This window comes from Arachis hypogaea, chromosome 4 (assembly GCF_003086295.3).
Source record: "Arachis hypogaea cultivar Tifrunner chromosome 4, arahy.Tifrunner.gnm2.J5K5, whole genome shotgun sequence".
NCBI lineage: Eukaryota > Viridiplantae > Streptophyta > Magnoliopsida > Fabales > Fabaceae > Arachis > Arachis hypogaea.
In genome coordinates this window covers 29,447,928-29,464,460 of record NC_092039.1, presented here as the reverse complement: position 1 = coordinate 29,464,460, position 16,533 = coordinate 29,447,928, and the positions used below count along the sequence as shown (strand labels likewise).

The 16,533-nt window shown below is 36.1% G+C and overlaps 1 long non-coding RNA gene across 1 annotated transcript; it reads left to right on the top strand.

Annotated features, from left to right (window-relative positions):
* Positions 1-13,866: 13,866 nt before the first annotated feature.
* On the top strand, positions 13,867-15,869 carry LOC140184423 (uncharacterized). Its single transcript, XR_011881040.1, has 3 exons — positions 13,867-14,094; positions 15,284-15,678; positions 15,774-15,869. It is a non-coding gene; the product is annotated as an uncharacterized lncRNA (long non-coding RNA).
* Positions 15,870-16,533: the final 664 nt, after the last annotated feature.

Genomic DNA, 16,533 nt, shown 5'->3' with positions numbered 1-16,533 from the left:
GCCATATATGCTGGTAGGGACAAATATGAAGTGTCTAGCAGTCAGGGTAATAGAGCCAAGTTTGTTGTGGACTTAAACTTACATGAGTGCTCCTGTAGAAAATTTCAACTAACAGGTTACCCTTGTGAGCATGTGATGAGCGGATAATTTATACGCTTTTTGGCATTGTTTTTAGGTTGTTTTTAGTAAGTTCAAGCTACTTTTAGGGATGTTTTCATTAGTTTTTATGTTAAATTCATATTTCTGGACTTTACTATGAGTTTGTGTGTTTTTCTGTGATTTCAGGTAATTTCTGGCTGAAATTGAGGGATTTGAGCAAAACTCTGAAAAAGGCTGACAAAAGGACTGCTGATGCTGTTGTAATCTGACCTATCTGCACTCGAAATGAATTTTCTGGAGCTACAGAACTCCAATTGGCGCGCTCTCAACGGCGTTGGAAAGTAGACATTCAGAGCTTTTCAGCAATATATAATAGTTTATACTTTATTCGGAAATTGAAGACGTAAAGTGGCGCTCAACGCCAAGTACATGCTGCTGTCTGGAGTTAAACGCCAGAAAAACGTCATGATCCGGAGTTGAACGCCCAAAACACGTTATAACTTGGAGTTCAACTCCAAGAAAAGCCTCAGCTCGTGGATAGATCAAGCTCAGCCCAAGCATACACCAAGTGGGCCCCGGAAATGGATTTATGCATCAATTACTTACTCATGTAAACCCTAGTAGCTAGTCTAGTATAAATAGGATAAGTTACTATTGTATTAGATATCTTTGGTCTCAGTTTCGTTTTATTCTTCATCTTAGGAGGCTATTGATCACATTCAGGGGGCTGGCCATTCGGCCATGCCTGAACCTTTTACTTATGTATTTTCAACGGTGGAGTTTCTGCACACCATAGATTAAGGGTGTGGAGCTCTGCTGTACCTCAAGTTTCAATACAATTATTATTACTTTCTATTCAATTCTCTTCTATCCTTATTCCAAGATATACGTTATACTTAACTTTGATGAATGTGATGATCCGTGACACTCATCATCATTCTCACCTATGAACGCGCGTGATTGACAACCACTTCCGTTCTACCTTAGGCCGGGCGCATATCTCTTAGATTCCCCAATAGAATCTTCGTGGTATAAGCTAGATAGATGGCGGCATTCATGAGGATCCGGAAAGTCTAAACCTTGTCTATGGTATTCCGAGTAGGATTCTGGGATTGAATGACTGTGACGAGCTTCAACCTCCTGAAGGCTGGGCGTGATGACAAGCGCAAAAGAATCAAGGGATTCTATTCCAACCTGATTGAGAATCGACAGATGATTAGCCGTGCTGTGACAGAGCATAGGAACGTTTTCACTGAGAGGATGGGATGTAGCCATTGACAACGGTGATGCCCTACATACAGCTTGCCATGGAAAGGAGTAGGAAGGATTGGATGACTGTAATAGGAAAGTAGAGATCTAAGAGGAGCACAGCATCTCCATACACTTATCTGAAATTCTCACTATTGATTTACATAAGTATTTCTATCCCTTTTATTTTCTATTTATTCCATTAATCAAATTTAAACCAATAATCTGCCTAACTGAGATTTACAAGGTGACCATAGCTTGCTTCATACCAACAATCTCTGTGGGATCGACCCTTACTCACGTAAGGTATTACTTGGATGACCCAGTACACTTGCTGGTTAAGTTGAACGTAGTTGTGATCACATATGCCAAAGAGCCATTAAATAAATCTCATGCAAATACAAAGAGGGCAATCACAATTTCGTCCACCAAGTTTTTGGCGCCGTTGCCGGGGATTGTTCGAGTATGGACAACTGACGGTTCATCTTGTTGCTCAGATTAGGTAATTTTCTTTCCAAAAATTTTTTTCAAAATTTTTCTTGTCTTTTTCGTTTTTCTAACCATGTTTTTCGAAAAAAATTAAAATAAAAATATAAAAAAATTAGAAAATCATAAAAATAAAAAATATTTTGTGTTTCTTGTTTGAGTCTTGTGTTAATTTTTAAGTTTGGTGTCAATTGCATGCTTTTAAAATTTTTCTTGCATTTTTTCGAAAATTCCATGCATTCATAGTGGTCTTCATGATCTTCAAGTTGTTCTTGACAAGTCTTCTTGTTTGATCTTGATGATTTCTTGTTTTGTGTTGTTTGTTGTTTTTCATGTGCATTTTTTGTTTGTTAGAGTCCATGCATTAAAGATTTCTAAGTTTGGTGTCTTGCATGTTTTCTTTGCATCAAAAACTTTTTTTAAAAAAATTATGTTCTTGATGTTCATCATGATCTTCAAAGTGTTCTTGGTGTTCATCTTGACATTCATAGTGTTCTTGCATGCATTAAGTGTTTTGATCCAAAATTTTCATGTTTTGGGTCATGATTGTGTTTTTCTCTCTCATCTTAAAAAATTCAAAAAATTCAAAAAAATATCTTTTCCTTAATTTTCTCTAAATTTTCAAAATTTTGGGTTGACTTGGTCAAAAAATTTCAAAAATTAGTTATTTCTTACAAGTCAAGTCAAAATTTCAATTTTAAAAATCTTATCTTTTCAAAATCTTTTTCAAAAATTATATCTTTTTCATTTTTCTTCTATTTTTCGAAAATTTCAAAAACTTTTTCAAAATATTTTCAAAACCTTTTTCTTATCTTTACATCTAATTTTCGAAAATTAGCTAACAATTAATGTGATTGGTTCAAAAATTTGAAGTTTGTTACTTTCTTGTTAAGAAAGGTTCAATCTTTAAGTTCTAGAATCTTATCTTGTAGTTTCTTGTTAGTTAAGTCATTTTAAATATTAGATCTTTTTATCTTTTATCTTATCTTTTTCAAAAAATTTTATCTTTTTCAAAATTTGATTTCAAAATATCTTATCTAACTTCTTATCTTCTTATCTTTTCAAAATTTGATTTTAATATCTTTTTCAATCAACTAACTAACCTTTTGTTTGTTTTCTATCTTTTTCAAAACCAACTAACTACCTATCCCTCTCTAATTTTCGAAAATACTCATCTCTTTTTCAAAAGTTCTTTTTTGTTTTAAATTTTAATTTTAAACTTATCTTATCTCTAATTTTCGAAAATTACTAACCTCTTTTTCAAAATTGTTTTCGAAATTTCCCCTCTCTTTTCTTCTCTATTTAATTATTTAATTACTAACACTTCTCTTCAACTCTCTTCATCTAAAAATCCGAACCTATTCTCCTTCACTCTTTTCTCATTTCTTCTTCTACAAACATAAAGGAATCTCTATACTGTGACATAGAGGATTCCTCTTTCTCTTCTTGTTTTCTTCTCTCTTTCATATGAGCAGGAACAAGGATAAAGGTACTCTTGTTGAAATTGATCCAGAACCTGAAAGGACTCTGAAGAGAAAATTAAGAGAAGCTAAATTACAACAATCTAGAAACAACCTTTCAGAAATTTTCGAACAAGAGAAGGAGATGGCAGCCGAAAATAATAATAATGCAAGGAGAATGCTTGGTGACTTCACAAAACCAACGTCCAAATTTGATGGAAGAAGCATCTCCATTCCTGCCATTGGAGCCAACAACTTTGAGCTGAAACCTCAGCTAGTTGCCTTAATGCAACAAAACTGCAAGTTTTATGGACTTCCATCTGAAGATCCTTACCAGTTTTTAACTGAGTTCTTGCAGATCTGTGAGACTGTAAAGACGAATGGAGTTGATCCTGAAGTCTACAGACTCATGCTTTTCCCTTTTGCTGTAAGAGACAGAGCTAGAATATGGTTGGATTCACAACCTAAGGATAGCCTGGACTCCTGGGATAAGCTGGTCACTGCCTTCTTGGATAAATTCTTTCCTCCTCAAAAGCTGAGCAAGCTGAGAGTGGATGTTCAAACCTTCAAGCAAAAAGATGGTGAATCCCTCTATGAAGCTTGGGAAAGATATAAGCAGCTGACCAAAAGATGTCCATCTGACATGTTTTCAGAATGGACCATATTAGATATATTCTATTATGGTCTATCTGAATTTTCAAAAATGTCATTGGACCATTCTGCAGGTGGATCTATTCACCTAAAGAAAATGCCTGAAGAGGCTCAAGAACTCATTGACATGGTTGCAAACAACCAATTCATGTACACCTCTAAGAGGAATTCCGTGAATAATGGGATACCTCAGAAGAAAGGAGTTCTTGAAATTGATGCTCTGAATGCCATATTGGCTCAGAACAAAGTGTTGACTCAGCAAGTCAACATGATCTCTCAAAGTCTGAATGGATGGCAAAATGCATCCAACAGTACTAAAGAGGCGGCTTCTGAAGAAGCTTATGATCCGGAGAACCCTGCCATAGCAGAGGTTAATTACATGTGTGAACCTTATGGAAACACCTATAATCCATCATGGAGAAATCATCCAAATTTCTCATGGAAGGATCAACAAAAGCCTCAACAAGGCTTTAACAATGGTGGACGCAATAGGCTGAGCAATAGCAAGCCATATCCATCATCTTCTTAGCAACAGACAGAGAATTCTGAACAAAACACTTCTAATTTAGCCAATCTAGTCTCTGATCTGTCAAAGGCCACTTTCAGTTTCATGAATGAAACAAGATCCTCCATCAGAAATCTGGAGGCACAAGTGGGCCAGCTGAGTAAGAAATTCATTGAAACTCCTCCCAGTATTCTCCCAAGCAATACAGAAAAGAATCCAAAAGGAGAGTGCAAGGCCATTGATGTGATCAATGTGGCCGAATGCACAAGGGAGGAGGAGGACGAAAATCCTAGTGAGGATGACCTCCTGGGACATCCCTCAAGCAAGAAGGAGTTTTCTATTAAGGATCCAAGGGAATCTGAGGCTCATATAGAGACCATAGAGATTCCATTAAATCTCCTTCTGCCATTCATGAGCTCTGAAAGATATTCTTCCTCTGAAGAGGATGAAGATGTGACTGGAGAGCAAGTTGCTCAATATTTAGGAGCTATCATGAAGCTGAATGCCAAGTTGTTTGGTAATGAGACTTGGGAAAGTGAACCTCCCTTACTCATTAGTGAACTATATTCTTGGATTCAGCAAACTCTACCTCAAAAGAAACATGATCCTGGCAAGTTCTTAATACCTTGTACCATAGGCACCATGACCTTTGAAAAGGCTCTATGTGATCTGGGGTCAGGGATAAATCTTATGCCACTCTCTGTAATGGAGAAATTAGGGATCATTGAGGTACAACCTGCCTTGTTCTCATTACAATTGGCAGACAAGTCATTGAGACAAGCTTATGAAATAGTAGAGGACGTTTTAGTAAAGGTTGAAGGCCTTTACATCCCTGCTGATTTCATAATCTTAGACACTAGGAAGGAAGAGGATGAATGCATCATCCTTGGAAGACCTTTCCTAGCCATAGCAGAAGCTGTGATAGATGACAATAGAGGTGAATTAGTCCTTCAATTGAATGGGGACTACCTTGTGTTTAAGGCACAAGGCCATCCCTCTGTGACAAAAGAGAGTAAGCATGAAGAGCTTCTCTCAGTTCAGAGTCAAGAAGAGCCTCCACAGTCAAACTCTAAGTTTGGTATTGTGAGGCCACAACCAAACTCTAAGTTTGGTGTTAAGATCCCATATCCAAACTCTAAGTTTGGTGTTGGGACTATACAACATTGACCTGATCACCTTGTGGCTCCATGAGAGCCACTATCAAGCTATTAACATTAAAGAAGCGCTTGTTGGGAGGCAACCCAATTTTATTTATCTAATTTTTATTTTATTGTTATTTTGTGTTTTATTAGGTACATGATCATGAGGAGTCACGAAAAAATCATAAAAATTAAAAACATAATCAAAAACAGCAAAAGAAAAATTTACACCCTGGAGGACGCACAGGCTGGCGTTCAACGCCAGTAAGATGCATCTGGCCGGCGTTCAATGCCAGAACAGAGCATCATTCTGGCGCTGAATGCCAAAAACAAGCAACATTCTGGCGCTGAACGCCAGGAATGTGCCTAGAGAAGAAAAGCTGGCGCTGAACGCCAGTAACAAGCATGAAACTGGCGTTCAACGCCAGAAACTTGCTTTACATGGGCGTTGAACGCCCAGAACATGCACCAATGGGCGTTTAAACGCCAGAATGATGTGCAAAGGCATTTCACATGCCTATTTAGTGCAGGGATGGAATTCCTTGACACCTCAGGATCTGTGGACCCCACAGGATCCCCACCTACTATATTTCCTCCTAATCCTATTTTTGTGATTTGCATTCCCCATGTCACACTTCCCAACACTCTTCACCAATCACCTCGATTCCTCTTCCCAATCACCCCCTTCACCACTCACATCCATCCACTCTTCCCCATAAACCCCACCTACCTTCAAAATTCAAAACCATTTTCCCACCCATTCCCACCCTAAATGGCCGAATACACACTACCCACTCTCCCTATATATACCCTTCCATTCTACTTCATTTTCCCACAACATAACCCCCTCTTCTTTACCTTGGCCGAACCCACATCTATCCCTCTCTACCATATTCTCTTCTTCTTCTTCTTCTCTTCTTTCTTCTATTGCTCGAGGACGAGCAATATTTTAAGTTTGGTGTGTGGTCAAAGCACAATATTTTTTGTTTTCCACTACCATCAATGGCACCTAAGGCCGGAAAAGGAAAAGGGAAGATAAAAGCTTCCACCTTCGAGTCCTGGGAGATGGAAAGATTCATCTCCAAAAGCCATCAAGACCACTTTTATGATGTTGTGGGAAAGAAAAAGGTGATCCCTGAGGTCCTTTTCAAGCTCAAGAAAAATGAGTATCCGGAGATCCGACATGAAATCCGAAGAAGAGGTTGGGAAGTCTTAACCAACCCCATGCAACAAGTCAGAATATTAATGGTTCAAGAGTTCTATGCCAATGCATGGATCACTAGGAACCATAATCAAAGTATGAACCTGAATCCAAAGAATTATCTCACAATGGTTCGGGGGAAATACTTAGATTTTAGTCCAGAAAATGTGAGGTTGGTGTTTCACCTGCCCATGATGCAAGAAGATGAACGTCCCTACACTAGAAGGGTCAACTTTAATCAAAGGTTGGACCAAGTCCTAATGGACATATGTGTGGAAGGAGCTCAATGGAGAATAGACTCCAAAGGCAAGCCAGTTCAACTAAGAAGACTAGACCTCAAGCCTGTGGCTAGAGGATGGTTGGAGTTCATTCAACGCTCCATCATTCCTACTAGCAACCGATCTGAAGTTACTGTGGATCGGGCCATCATGATTCATAGCATCATGATTGGAGAGGAAGTAGAAGTTCATGAGGTTATCTCCAATGAAATCTACAAAATAGCCGACAAGTCCTCCACCATGGCACGGCTAGCTTTTCCTCACCTTACTTGCCATCTATGTTACTCAGCTGGAGTTATCATAGAAGGAGATATCTCCATTAAAGAGGATAAGCCCATCACCAAGAAGAGGATGGAGCAAGCAAGAGAGATCCTTCACGGTTCTCAAGAGATGCATGAGGAAGCTCATCATCAACAAATCCCTGAGATGCCTCAAGGGATGCACTGTCCTCCTAACAACTATTGGGAGCAACTCAACACTTCCTTAGAAGATTTGAGCCACAATGTTGAACAACTAAGGGTGGAACATCATGAGCACTCCATCATTCTCCATGAAATAAGAGAAGATCAAAGAGCAATGAGGGAGGAGCAACAAAGGCAAGGAAGAGACATAGAAGAGCTTAAGGACATTGTTGATCCTTCAAGAAGAAGACGCTACTAAGGTGGATTCATTCCTTGTTCTTATTTCTTTCTGTTTTCGGTTTTTAATGATTGTGTTTATCTATGTTTTGTGTCTCTACTTCATGATCATTAGTATGTAGTAACTATGTCTTAAGGCTATGAATAAAATCCATTAATCCTTCACCTCTCTTAAATGAAAAATGTTTTAATTCAAAAGAACAAGAAGTACATGAATTTCGAGTTTATCCTTGAATTTAGTTTAATTATATTGATGTGGTGACAATACTTTTTGTTTTCTGAATGAATGTTTAAACAGTGCATATTTTTGATCTTGTTGTTTATGAATGTTAAAACTGTTGGCTCTTGAAAGAATGATGAACAAAGAGAAATGTTATTGATGATCTGAAAAATCATGAAATTGATTATTGAAGCAAGAAAAAGCAGTGAAAAGTAAAAAGCTTGCGAAAAAAAAGAAAAAAAATGGCGAAAAAATAAATAGAAAGAAAAAGAAAAAGCAAGCAGAAAAAGCCAATAACCCTTAAAACCAAAAGGTAAGGGTAAAAAGTATCCAAGGCTTTGAGCATCAATGGATAGGAGGGCCCAAGGAAATAAAATCCAGGCCTAAGCGGCTAAATCAAGCTGTCCCTAGCCATGTGCTTGTGTCATGAAGGCCCAAGTGAAAAGCTTGAGACTGAGTGGTTAAAGTCGTGATCCAAAGCAAAAAGAGTGTGCTTAAGAGCTCTCGACACCACTAACTGGGGACTCTAGCAAAGCTGAGTCACAATCTGAAAAGGTTCACCCAGTCATGTGTCTGTGGCATTTATGTATCCGGTGGTAATACTTGAAAACAAAATGCTTATAGCCACGGCCAAGACTCATAAGTAGTTGTGTTCAAGAATCAACATGCTTAACTAGGAAAGTCAATAACACTATCCGAAATTCTAAGTTCCTAGAGAAGCCAATCATTCTAAACTTCAAAGGAAAAAGTGAGATGCCAAAACTGTTCAGAAACAAAAAGCTGCAAGTCCCGCTCATCTAATTATAATTAATATTCATTGACATTCTGAAATTTATAGTATATTCTCTTCTTTTTATCCTAATTGATTTTCAGTTTCTTGGGGACAAGCAACAATTTAAGTTTGGTGTTGTGATGAGCGGATAATTTATACGCTTTTTGGCATTGTTTTTAGGTAGTTTTTAGTAAGTTCAAGCTACTTTTAGGGATGTTTTCATTAGTTTTTATGTTAAATTCATATTTCTGGATTTTACTATGATTTTGTGTGTTTTTCTGTGATTTCAGGTAATTTCTGGCTGAAATTGAGGGATTTGAGCAAAACTCTGAAAAAGGCTGACAAAAGGACTGCTGATGCTGTTGGAATCTGACCTCTCTGCACTCGAAATGGATTTTCTGGAGCTACAAAACTTCAATTGGCGCGCTCTTAACGGCGTTGAAAAGTAGACATTCAGATCTTTTCATCAATATATAATAGTCCATACTTTATTCGGAAATTGAAGACGTAAAGTGGCGCTCAACGCCAAGTATATGCTGCTGTCTGGAGTTAAACGCCAGAAAAACGTCATGATCCGGAGTTGAACGCCCAAAACACGTTATAACTTGGAGTTCAACTCCAAGAAAAGCCTCAGCTCATGGATAGATAAAGCTCAGCCCAAGCATACACCAAGTGGGCCCCGGAAGTGGATTTATGCATCAATTACTTACTCATGTAAACCCTAGTAGCTAGTCTAGTATAAATAGGATAAGTTACTATTGTATTAGACATCTTTGGTCTCAGTTTCATTTTATTCTTCATCTTAGGAGGCTATTGATCACATTCAGGGGGCTGGCCATTCGGCCATGCCTGAACCTTTTACTTATGTATTTTCAACAGTGGAGTTTCTGCACACCATAGATTAAGGGTGTGGAGCTCTGCTGTACCTCAAGTTTCAATACAATTATTATTACTTTCTATTCAATTCTCTTCTATCCTTATTCCAAGATATACGTTATACTTAACTTTGATGAATGTGATGATCCGTGACACTCATCATCATTCTCACCTATGAACGCGCATGATTGACAACCACTTCCGTTCTACCTTAGGCCAGGCGCATATCTCTTAGATTCCCCAACAGAATCTTCGTGGTATAAGCTAGATAGATGGCGGCATTCATGAGGATCCGGAAAGTCTAAACCTTGTCTATGGTATTCCGAGTAGGATTCTGGGATTGAATGACTATGACGAGCTTCAAACTCCTGAAGGCTGGGCGTGATGACAAGCGCAAAAGAATCAAGGGATTCTATTCCAACCTGATTGAGAACCGACAGATGATTAGCCGTGCTGTGACAGAGCATAGGAACGTTTTCACTGAGAGGATGGGATGTAGCCATTGACAACGGTGATGCCCTACATACAGCTTGCCATGGAAAGGAGTAGGAAGGATTGGATGACTGTAATAGGAAAGTAGAGATCCAAGAGGAGCACAGCATCTCCATACACTTATCTGAAATTCTCACTATTAATTTACATAAGTATTTCTATCCCTTTTATTTTCTATTTATTCCATTAATCAAATTTAAACCAATAATCTGCCTAACTGAGATTTACAAGGTGACCATAGCTTGCTTCATACCAACAATCTCTGTGGGATCGACCCTTACTCACGTAAGGTATTACTTGGATGACCCAGTACACTTGCTGGTTAAGTTGAACGTAGTTGTGATCACATATGCCAAAGAGCCATTAAATAAATCTCATGCAAATACAAAGAGGGAAATCACAATTTCGTCCACCAGCATGCCATGAGCTGCATTAGGAAAATGTGTCTAGATGTTAAGAACAATGTCAACAAGTGTTATAGGAAAGAGACCTACGTGGACTGCTACCAATATGTAATCTACCCACTGAATGGACCAAATCTCTTGTCCCGGACTGAGAATGATGATGTGCTGCCACCAGTGTTTAGGAAACCAATAGGACGCCCAAAACTGAGGAGGAACAAGACTGGTGATGAGCCACGCAACAATGGACCACTGTCTAAGTTAGCCAGGACTGGACAGCAACAAAAATGTTCATATTGTTTTGCACTTGGTCACAACAAAAGAACCTGCCCTAGAAAACGTAAGATGGAGGCCGCAGCAAAAAAGGTAAAGTTGTTATTGTCAATTTGATTTGAATTCCTTACATGTGAATGTTTATACTGTCCCACTAACCCAATTTATTGTTACTGTTTATAGCAGAATGCAACTGCACAAGTCAAGAAAGGGGCCAAGAAAGGGGCTGGCACAACTAGGACTCCAAAACCCAACAAGATCCCTGCCAAGACAACAACACAGCCAGCAACAAGAGTTCAGCCAAAGAGGAAGAGCAGTACACAAGTTGGAGGAAGCCAGGAGTCACAGACATCATCCAAGAGAGCTAGATGCAGCAGCAGTGCCAGTCAACCACAACCATCAACAGCAACAGTCACTAGCCCATCAAGGAGGACCCTGAGGTTCATGGAAAAAACACCACCTAGGGCCTGGAAGGCATTGGGATGAAGAACATAGTAGATTTTAGTGATTCCATCTGTTTTGTAATGAATCTGTCAATGACCAAGGGCTAATGTCCCTATGATACTTTAGACACCCTACTTTAAGACTACTACTGTCATGTTGATCTCTTTTGTGTTGTTACCTTTTCATGGTTATATTTAAGGCTTGTTTGGATATTGTTATGGTTAAGAGAAGCTACTTTAAGACTTCTCCATTATCTAATGAATTACATGAATTTTCAGCAGCAAAGTTATGTGAATTGGCAAATTAAGCCTTGTTTTTATTGGTAGATGAAACTGAAATAAACTTGTACAGAGCCAAATAATTCATGTCACAATACAGGAACTCATTGCTATTCATTTTAATAAAAAACCTTACAATGTTTACAGCAAATGGCTTTACAGACACAGCCACAAAAAAATTTCATTCTCTTTACATCACTGTTATCACCCAACTGTATGTCAATTTTTTCAATCCCTAAACAATTGACATTCCCTACAAACCAGGGGACAACAACAGAATGGCAAAAATAAACAAAATGCTAACCCCCTAAACCTCAATTGAGTCCATCACATAGCAGCAGCCCAGCCAGTGTCCATCCAAGAATTCCAACACCAAGTGCCAATGCAAACTTCCTTTCAGCTTTCTGCAGTTCTTCTTTCAACGAGTTTGCTTTGTTCTTCAGTCTTTGAATTTGTGGATCTTGTCCTTCAGGCTCTGCCTAAGCAAAACAATCGCATCCATCTCCTATCTGTTCTCAACCAAACCAACACGAACACACCAGACACACCAAACACTTCAGATCCTTCAAACACTAACACCCAATGCTATTTTCAAACAGGAGTCAGAAAAGATGAAACTCACCTGAAAGTTGACGCAACCCCAGAATCTTCTTCCTGGGTTCTCCGCTGTAGATGACGTGCGCAATACCGGTCTCTCTCCACAGAAGCAAGTCCTCCTTCTCCCACGACTCTTGGTGCTGCTACGCGAACCTTGGAAGGATGACTGGGTAGCCATTCTCATCAGACGAAGAACATCATCTTTGGGGATTAGGGTTTACTTATTGGACTGGGCAGCATTTCATTTTCCTTTTTTTTCCTGCTTCCAATTCCAACTGTTAACTACAGGCAAACTGCCAACTTTGCCACGTCGGACACGGCATCAATAATTTGACACCCACTTAACGGAAGGACTTGATTGATGCAAATCAAATCTTTTTAGGATTTAAATAGAACAGTTTAAACGTTGGGGACTAAAATAGAATTCACCCCAAACGTAGGGGACCAAAATAATAGTTTACCCTTTTTCTTCTTCTTCAGGTTCGTGACTGACCTCTCGTGATGGACCTACTTCCACCTCCGCCGCCACATCTTCGCCTCCTCCACTATTCTCCGGCGGCACCCCCTGAGGCGGCGGAACAGGACGAGGCAGTGACAGGAGGAGGAAGATGATGAGAGTCAACATCCAGGGTGCCGTCGACGCAGAAGGCACAGGTGGTTTCGACCCAATTCTCCATCTGACGACTCCGGTTTCTACAGAGCATTACCACCACCAGACACAAAGACGGATAAAAAGATTTTGACAGTGGAGCCAAATATATATATATAATAATTTTAATAATAAAAATATTATGTGTATATAAAAATTAGTTATCAAATTATTTATTAATCATTATGTAATTATATATAAATATATGTATTGTTTAATTTATTTTTAATGTGTATTTTTTATTTTAATATATATATATATAGGTAGTTATTTTCAATGTAAATATAACATGATTAGTTTTTATAATATCTAACTTTACAAATTAAAATATTAAAATAATCATTTATAAATAGGGTTAAATATATTTTTTGTCTTTAAAGTTTAACAAAAGTTTTAAAAATATCCTTAAGTTTTATTTTGTTTCAATTTTGTCCCAAAAATTCTCGATTTGTATCAAATTTAGCCTCCGAGGGTATATTTGATACAAATCGAAAACTTTTGGGACAAAATTGAAACAAAATAAAATTTAGGGATATTTTTAAAATTTTTGTTAAACTTTAATGACAAAAAATATACTTTACCCTTATAAATATCTGTCTTTTTATATAGGATAATACTACATATTCATATTTTTTTTTTAGTCAAGTCCAATCAAATTTGTCTAAGACAACAAAAATCAATTATGGTTAATATTATTTTAAGTTTTATTATTTAACTTGACTAGATTTAGTTCATAAAAAAATTTGGATGTGTAGTATTTCTTTTACATATATATAAATAAATATTTATTTAAAAATTTACTTCTTATATAATTAGAAGTCAATTCTTATTGAGATTTATATTTGAAAAAGTTCTTTCAATTAATGTAGTTATAGAAACAAATTAAAACTAATATAAAAAAGAAAAATAAATAATACTTTTTCGAATTAATTTCTAAGAAAAAGCAAAAATTTCATTTAAATTGAGAATTGATCATTTTAATGACATCCAATATGAAATTTTTAAATTGACTATAAAATACCAAAAATTGAATAAAAAATTATTGTGAAGTCAAATTTAATAATTTAATAAAAATAAATAAATATTATTATTATATACTACTCAAAAAAAATTTCAAATAATAGTGGGACACTCATATACATATATCCGTCCACATAAGGGTTATAACTGCCACCGCCGCAATAACGGGTTCATAATTACCCGAATCGGTCACTCCTCTATCCGGCGGAATTGTCAGTAACGCTATTGGTGTGGACATCTATATATGCAGGCAGCAGGGACGAACAGACTCAAGAGGCTGAAGACTGAGACATGCGGTGCCTGAAGCGGCTTGCAACTGGAGAGGCAAAGAGGAACGCAGAGAAGAAAACTGAAAAGGGTGAGAAAGGTTAGGAATTTTCATGCATGATCTATTTGGGCGTTCAACGTAATGGTTTTTTCCATAATTATATAACACTTGATAGCCGCTCAAGCTGACATGCTATTGTTTTAGAATTATGAGTTTTTCAATCAGAGATTAGGTAAACAAAGACCATCTTGAACAACGTAAATAAGCACCAATCAAATAAAAATACACTATATTCTAATTTAATGTTATTAATTAAATTTAAGATTAATTTACTCTTTTAACCCTATTAATTCACATTGTTCAAAAATATTGTTGGTTACCTATACTTTACTTTTTCAAAAATTGGAAAGATTCATGTTACATGTTTTTGTTCATATCAATAAGTTATAACCTATTTTGTAATTATATCTACCCACTACTGCATCAGATAGATTCATTGGAGATTTTCTAACTCTAAATTGTTAATGTATCTGGTTTTGATCTTCAAGTGTCTTTGTTTTTTGGATCTGAAAATCTCAGCTTTAAATATTTTTTTATGCATGCAATTTTTTTAAACTTTGATTGTTTATTAAAACAAATATTTATTGGCTGTTTTGGTATTCACTGTGTTTCTCTTTGTCAATGCTTTTTACATTCACAACTGTTTTCCAAGTGATGTTCTTTCTCTGCATTTTGTTTTGTTTTGCTATTTGCAATGAAAGCTTTATCATCTACAGGTGGCATCTTTAATATGTAGCATAGGTAAAATAGGAATCTTAGGTTTTTGTTTATAACTTGGCCCCTTAACCGGTGAGAGTGAGACATTCTAGGAAGATGCAAGTTTCGTTCCTTTTGGTTCTCTGTCATCATTTTCTATGGAAAACAAGACATGGGTTTGTGTGTTGTTTAGCGGAAGGAAAGACACGCTTTGCTTTCTTCGTTGGAATCCATGTTCGTCTTCCAAATTCCTCACGTTTAGAAATGCCTCTTTTTTTATTTCTATTTTTCTCACTCTGCTTTTTCTTCCCTTATAATTTTATTTTTCAGATAACTTTTGAATTTGTTTAAAGATCCTCACTTTACTTTCCGTTCTCCCTGTAAACTGTTTTTGTTCGTACTTAATAAAGAAAGAGTGAAAACAATAAAACAAAAAACATTTTAGTTGTTTTGTACTTTGTATTTGTTAACTTTGTCATAAATTTTACAACATTTTTGCTGATTAAGCTTTTAACTGAGACTTGCATGACAGGTGGTTAATGAAAGAAATTCTCCACTTATCAGAGAATTTTTTGAGTACAAAACAAGAAATGTATGTATTTTGCAAAACAGGGTTATGTTGAAGTTCCATCAAATTTAGATTTTAATTCATGAAAGAAATATAGTCTGAACATATCGGTCTTCGTCATCATCTGCGAGTAGTGTGTCATCAAATCACTACTTGGTCATCATCTCATTTGAAGATTTAATTCAATGGGAAGACACTGATGTCTGATGTTGATACCTAAATGGGCTTCACCTTCACTTTCTAAGCTTGACAGTGGTTCTTTCTGCATCTCCATATGGTTCATATATGTTTTGTGGAGAGATTTGACTGTTACTATAAAGGGCAAAAGGAAGTACTCTGATGTTAATGTGCCATTGCAGGTCTTAAAGCATCTGCCTTTGTCCTTGCTCAATAATAAATATATTTGTATGCTTTAAGCTAAATTGGAAATTATGATCTTTTTTACTTTGGATAGTTTGCATCCTTCAACCAGGACTTCTGGTGAATTGGTGAAGTGTCTGTGAATGGAACAGAATCACACTTGTCTTATTGATGGTATGTTTTCTCACTAGCAGTTTAGTATTGGAATTTTTGTTGTGATTTCTGTTTAACATTCTAATTGAGGTTAATATGCTTAGTTATAATAAATTCATGCTTAAATAGATTGTATTAACTTACCAGACATATGAACTAATGTGTTATGATATGGTTTTGTGTTCTTCGTTATGCATTGTCCGAGTTATCAATTTTTTCTTGCATTACTAAAATTCTATTGATAGGTATAAAATATTGATATTTTTAATTAAATATTAGCATAAAAAAATTTATATTGATAGTTATAAAATTAATTTAAATTTAGTTTTTTTAAAATAATTAATAACTTTTAATTATAACATTAGTATTTTTTTAAATTATATGTAATAAATATTTTAAAGAAAAAAAGGTAAAAATATAAATTAGAAAGTAGTAAAAAATTAAAATTAAATAAAAATTATGCATATAATAATATTTTTTATTTAAATTATATTATGTTGTTAATTTTATTTTTTGTAGAATAGAAAGGTAGAGAAAAGTAGAAAATGAGAAAAGTAGAAAATGAGAAAAAAGAGAGAGAAAAAGATAAAGAAAAAGAATGAGAGACGGAGTTTCTTAATTTTGGAAGCTAAAAAAAATTATTTTAATTATAATAAAAAATATCTAGTGACACATTTTAATTTGTCAAATTACTAATATAA